The following is a 7,047-nucleotide window of genomic DNA, read 5'->3' on the forward strand; positions in this document are numbered from 1 at the left end:
CATGGATATCGAGAAAATTGTGAGTGCACGATTTTCATTGGGTACAAAATCTCCTAATCTCCACTCTTCGACACAATAGGACATCATCAAGGGGAAAATTTCTCTGATGAAGTAAATTCAAGGCCTAAGGGTTTATTTAGAGTGCATCCTTAAAAGGGGTTTCTTTGCTAGAGATCTTAGATTTATGGGAAGTTGACTATGGAGGGGCCCCACAAAAATTTTCAAATCAGGCGAGGTGGTTTTTGGGGATAACACTTTGTTCTTAAGTCACCTCTCCAATATATCTAGAGTCCGAGCTATTTGCTAATTAACAACACTTGGTTCACATACGGATTAACAAATTGCCAAATGCATTTTGATTTACCTTTCAGGGCAAAACCTTGATAACACTTGAAAATTTTCTTTAATTACTTCATTGAATTTAGAGTTTGGTTTGAAAAACTAAATGCTTTAACTTAGTGCACTCCTGGATAACTAGACTGCTTCAAAAACCTTTTAATCTTAAATGGGACCCACGATTTTCCACATGTCACTTGGGGAGAAAATTTTCATTTACGAATTTGTACATAAGATTTCTCTACACTCTTTTCTCTATATCCAACACTTAGTTTATTTGTCAATGTGTGAAGAAACTCTACACACATTCTCCATGCACACCCCCTGTCCACACATTCTCCTTCCTCACAACAATTTTATGCATATTGTATCCCCGTCATACTACCACCTATCCACTATTTGGGGTCCATCCACTAGCCAAACCAAAGATTAAAAATATTAGTACTTTATTAAGTGGTTACTTTGGTGCACAACTGGATGGCCTGATGCCTATATGAGAAAATGAACTGAATTCAATTTGGATGGTCAAAGTCCCGGAAACACATGAACTTCAAAATCTAGCTAAGTGTTTTAGCTTGGTGAGTTTATGAATATCTAAATGTGCATATACACAAAAAATCTGAAATCAAACTAAGTGTGTAACTCACTAAAAAAACTTAATTATCATGGTTTGATATGTATTAATGATGGTTTTGTGGCCTAGATTAAGATGGGCCAAGTTCAATGTAAAAATTCCAAATTTCGTTCAAGGAAGAATCACAAAATTCCATTCATGTTCTCTGTGAAGAACACCCATGACTTTGACAACCATGTGTCTACTTGGAACTCCCCCTGAACTTGACATCAATGACAACTCATCTACAATATTGTGATATTTACTATGTGTCTCACTCTTTGTTTAATGTTGATTTTCACAAGATATCAAAGTTCTCATGGCCCATTCTTTTATGCCATAACCAACTTTTATCTATTTGTCCCATATAGCAATTTTCTACCTTGATCTAATTGAGGATATATACATTACTTGATGTTTTATTTGCATTAGCAACTAATTTTCCTATGCCTACCTTCCTTATCTCACAACCTTGAGAATGAAATGTGAGTGTCCTTGATCACACATTTAACTAACACTAAGAAGATTATGTTTCAAACCTTCAACATACAAGGGATTTTTTTATTTTAATCTTTCCATTATTTAGGTTGGGAGTAGGTTTTCCAACTATCCTTGTGGCAACATTACCTCAAAATGTCACATTGCCTCCATTAACTTTCTCCAAAGTGAGAAACTTGCTCTTGTCACTTGTCATGTGGTTTGGGCATCCATTGTTTATGTACCATTGGTTTCCTTTATTTTGGGCATGAAGTGCAGTTTGTACAAGCATAGATATCTCATTCTTTAGCTCTTCCTACTCCTTTTTCCAAACTTTTGTGGATTTATTCGAAAGGGTATCTTCTTCCTTGTTTTTTTATAGGAGATTATATAATACCACTTTTAGGAAAACATGCTATGATCCAATAGTTGTTGCACATGTAACACACAACATTGTAATCAAATAAGGGAGAAAATGAATTATAGTTTCTATTTAAAAACCCATAAGTACCGCTATTTTTGTTCCATACATTATTATTTCTTACATGTTCCCTATAATATATTTCTTTATGAGAAAAGTGATTGCAAGAAAAACAATAAACAAAGGAGTTTTGGTACTGAGTTCTGTGAGGCCAACTTGATGGAAAAGATATTCTGGATTTTTCCTTTTTGCTCTTGCGAGGAAGGTCAGGTTTTTGCGGGACTTCATTATCTTTCTTCATGTTGCCTTAATTTTTTGTCAAGATTTTGAAAACATCAACATAAATTTTAGATTTTTCTTCATATACTTTCTTTGACGACTTTGTAGCCCGAGAATTTGAAACCTTTTTTAGGAGTCTTCTGATTCATATCATAGGAAAGACCAATCCTAATGAATGGTGACCTTTGACAACTGATGATATCATTAGTTCCCTTTCAAACTTCAAGATTCTATTTGACTGAGTAGTAAACTTATCTAATTCCTTTCTTTAGGAAATTATTTCAACATCCATCTTCTTGCAATTTTCTTATTTTTCCTTTAGCTAGACTCTCACCACTTCTTCCATCCCTCTTGCCTCTTCTAGTTGAATCTTTAGGCTAATAATAGTCCTCTTTGTTTCTTTAAGGCTTTGTGACATCTTTTATTTTGCATCATGTTCCTCCTCTTCATATTTATGTAGCTACTCCTTTTGTTTCAATCTTTTTCTATTTGTAGAGAAACCTTCTTGACTAACCATGCATGCTTCTAAGATCTACCTTCTAGTGGCTAGACTAGTTTCGAAGGACTCTGCTCTTATACCAATTATTAAGCACACACTTCTACTTTTTTTTTTTTTGATCAGAGGGAGGGAGGGTGGATGAATCAATATAAGACAATTTTTACTTATTTAAACATCCATGAACCATAAGAAAACAATCACATTTGAGATTCATCCACTGCAGAACATGGACCACTATATTTACATGGAAACCTTTTTGAGAGAAAACCACAAAACTTCTTTTTATAATTCTTTGTAGGCACCAACCCACTAAACACGCCAATCCCCACTACTATGGACCAAATTAACAAGGGACACCAATCTCTTTGTTTGAGCAACAACCCTAAATTAAAACTCTTATTTGGTGTAAATAACTTCTTCGAAAAATGATAACATTCACATTGCCTTCATCGAGTGTGCCTGTTACTTCTACCTTCATTAGGTCTGCTCATGGCTTCCGCCTTCACTAGGTTTGCTCATTGCTTATTCTTTCACCAACTTTGAACCAATATTTGAATCTCCAAATGAAATTTATGGTAACTCTCCCAAAGATTGTTGTTTTTAGCCTATTCCTAGGAATGAACTTGTACAACATTACATGATTCCAATTTTTCAAATCTAATTTTAAAATTTTAATCTAAGGAACTTTTGTATGTTTCCTTAGATCTCTAAAATTTCATAGTATAAAAATTCCCATAAAATATGTTATAGCAAAATGTTAAGTTGACCTGTTTGAAATTGATTTTAGGACCATTCTAAAACCCTAATTTCTGGAGGGAAATATCTCAAAAAGTATAGTGAACCAAAGTTTGTAAGTTTTACTTGAGGTACTTCTCTATGTCTCCTTAGATCTTTTAAAATTTTATAGTCTAGAAATTCCAAAAATGAAGTTATAGTAAAAATGTTAGGCTAACATGTTTGAAACTAATTCTAGGACCATTCACGAACCCTAACTTCCATAGGGAATATATCTGAAAGTATAACAAACCAAAATCTAAATTTTTGATCACATGTACCCAAAGATCTTATCTTTATCTCTTCAAAGTTTCATGGTTTGAGGTGTTCCAAAAGATAATTTATAGTGAAAATTTTAAACAAACATGTAACCTATTTGAAATTGATTTGCACCAAATTTTCTCCTCGAGTGTCCTCAATATGCTCAAAATTTCATTGCTTGAAGCATAATTTTTTTTTACAGCTAAAATAAAAAGATGACTCATCCACTCAACAAATGCCATTTTTGCTTCCACACGCAGTTTCATTCCAATACTTTCCTCTTTTATACATTATCCTAAACCTTCATGAAAAGACCCATTGATTAAAAAAGACATGTCAATTCACTAGTTAAAAGTTTTAATATGGGTGGCATGAGGGGGAGGGATTTTGTTCAATCCTGATGGAATAATTGAAGCAAAGTTTTCATGGGGCTTAGGAAGAAGATCAAATAACCAAGTAGAAATGTATGGTCTCCTGCAGAGACTATATATTGCTAAGGGAAAAGGAGTGGAAGATCTAATCATTTTAGGGGATTCCCTAATAACGATCCAATATCTGAATTTAGAAAAGATCCCAAAAGACATTTCTCTTTCCAAAATTCTCCAGAGAATCAGAAGTTTGATGACAACCTTCCACTGTATGGACTCATTCCATATCCTTAGAATCAATAATTCAGAAGAAAATGAGATGGAAAATCTGGCCTGCTCAATGGAAGAAATTGAGCTAAGGATCAATGAGCTCAGAACAAAATGTTTGATTCCCTAAGTATTCGAAGGACATCAAAAGATAAGGTTAGGTGCATATATTGTTGGAATTGGGACGACCAATTGCAATATTTTCAATCCTCTTACCCTTATTAAGCCTGCCTTCCAAATTAACTCCACATTGAATAATGATGGCCTAATTCTCATCCAGCAATATAAAAGGTTAAACGTTGGCACATATTTTATCCAATACATGTCCTATTATGGTTGCTCTGGCCATGCACGTTCAATCTCACCTAACTCGCATGATCGAAACATCAAAGTTGTTCTGCTCAAGCATTGGAAACATACTTCAGGCAATATAATGATGATGGATTTGGATCAAAGCACGGGGAAATTTATTGTTATGATGATGAAATTGGTGTGGGATGGCAGGGATGATAGAATTAAATTAGCAAGGGACCTCTCCTTAGAGCCATTCAATTTCGTGCTCCCTCTTCCGAGAGTGCTCCCCATTGGATAATTCGGTCTTGGTTCGTCCTCCATTCTCAATTGTGGCATTAAGGTGGTTTCTCTGGTGGCAACTCCACGAAGACCTCCAATTTTGGCTTCAATTCCTCTTCTGGTCTTTGTTAGAGTGGAAAAAGCACTCTTGTTCGTGGGAATTATGGCGCTGAGTGATTTCTTGTTCGGAGGCAAACCATTCAGACCCGGGGAAGTCAGGCCGCTTTCCCCGCAGGCTACTGCATTTCTCTCACAAGGAAGGCACCTCTATTTTCTTTGTTTCTAGCTCAATAATTCACCAAATTTTGGGTCAAGATAGAAACTCCTGGGAATTCGGCTTCGACATTGGGCATAAGATTGAATTAGGGAATGTGATAAAGCTCGATAAGGTTGAGCTTGGGAATTGGATTTCTGTATATGGAAATCATGTTAGCTTGGTTCATGTTTCCCCTTTAAACTATTCGGCGAATCGATTCCCCCTTCCAGTCCTAAATTGGGAAGGCATTAACATAATTTTGACTCCACTACCACCTCCCTCCCTCCCTCCGGGGCCTAGTCGATAGTTTGCAAAGAACAATGAACAAAGCTTTTGATTCAGAGACCTATTCGGATGGCATTCCTTGCTCACACTGTTTGTCCCCTTTTGAAGCTCTCCACCAGACTGATTACGAGCTGCAAGTAAAGGTTTTCCAGATGTCTCACTCCCAAATTGAGCTTACAGACAAGTTTTTGCCCCTTCAATTTCAATTCTCTCGAATGGTTGATGAAGTTGATGCCTTGAGGAGTATGATAATGGACTTGAAACTAAGGATGGTCAAGCGGGCTTGGCCAATCTTCATGAGGATTCTAGAAAGTAAAAGATCAACCTCAATAGGCCAACCACTGAGAATGAATGATATTTCTTGTTAGCCGATAAAAGGGAAATTTTGTCTTTCTTTATCAATGATGAGGAAAGGGTGTTTTGAAAAGCCCTATGTTTTGTAATTATGATGATATGATAAGTCTCTATCCTAGTCTTGTTGTCTCGAGTTTTATGGTTTATTTTGTAATCTTATAGATGTGTCAAGTGTCAACCTTCCAATAGTATTTGGGTTTATAAGCAATTAAGGCTAGTGGTTTTTTTGGATATCTAGGCTTATATGAACTTTGAAGATATAACCCCCATGTATTTTGTTGAAATTGGGCACATATTTAATACAAATTTACCCATTTTTGTTTGAAAAAAAAGTATTTATTTCCCTTTTATTTCACTTTTCCAAATACCATGGGAAAATATCACGGGCTCCCTAAACCATGGGTTTGAAACCACCATTTCAAGTTTTGACTTCTCCTTTTTCACGAGCCTCCCCTTTTCATTAAACACACACACACAAGTCATTTGATATCAATGACAACAATTTGTTTAACAATTAATTGGTCAACAAACCCAAAAATTCCATTTTTCCGCCTGCTAATGGACTAATTGTTACTTCAGCTCCTTCATTTTCCCACTCACTTCCTATGTTGATAAAAAGCATCTGCTTGAGATACCCTTGCCAAAAGGAGATAAAAGACAATATCCATTGGAAGAAATCTTAAATATCTTATCATCCCATCACTCTAAGTCACATTCTTAAGAACCAGAGGATGAAGGAAGAAGGGAGATTTCTTTTAAGGATATGCATTCAACATTGTTTTCATAAGACATCTTATTTTTATTTCATGACAATATTAATAGTTTAAAACATTTCAAGACATTAAACTTTTGATTTGTAGTGAAAATATGATATTCAATTTTGAAAATCCTCAAAATATCATATTTTAATAAAGGGATACAAGTGTTATCAAGATTATGATGTTATATTTAATGATATCTTTTTGCCATTATATCTTAAACATGTTTTAAACGTGGGAGTCACAAGGAGTTTATTTATTATGTAAATCTCAGGTGTTGAGTCTAGTGGTACCCCACCTAATTTTAGTTAATGTTATAAGATTACTTTTGTGAACATTTATGTGTTAATTATATCATTCAATAACATTTTGAGAACCAATTAATAATAATTAATTGTTAAGGGAAGCAATTGAACCAAATAACCGTTTAATTCAAGGAAAGGAGGAGGTTATGATAGAAGGGCACATTGATTGAATCAAGGTATGCCCAAGATTTGAGAGTGAATTTTCATGTGATATTCATTTT

Source organism: Pinus tabuliformis, chromosome 8, assembly GCF_031772625.1.
Source record: "Pinus tabuliformis cultivar Carrire ecotype Pingquan chromosome 8, CPIR1, whole genome shotgun sequence".
In the NCBI taxonomy this organism is placed as follows: domain Eukaryota; kingdom Viridiplantae; phylum Streptophyta; class Pinopsida; order Pinales; family Pinaceae; genus Pinus; species Pinus tabuliformis.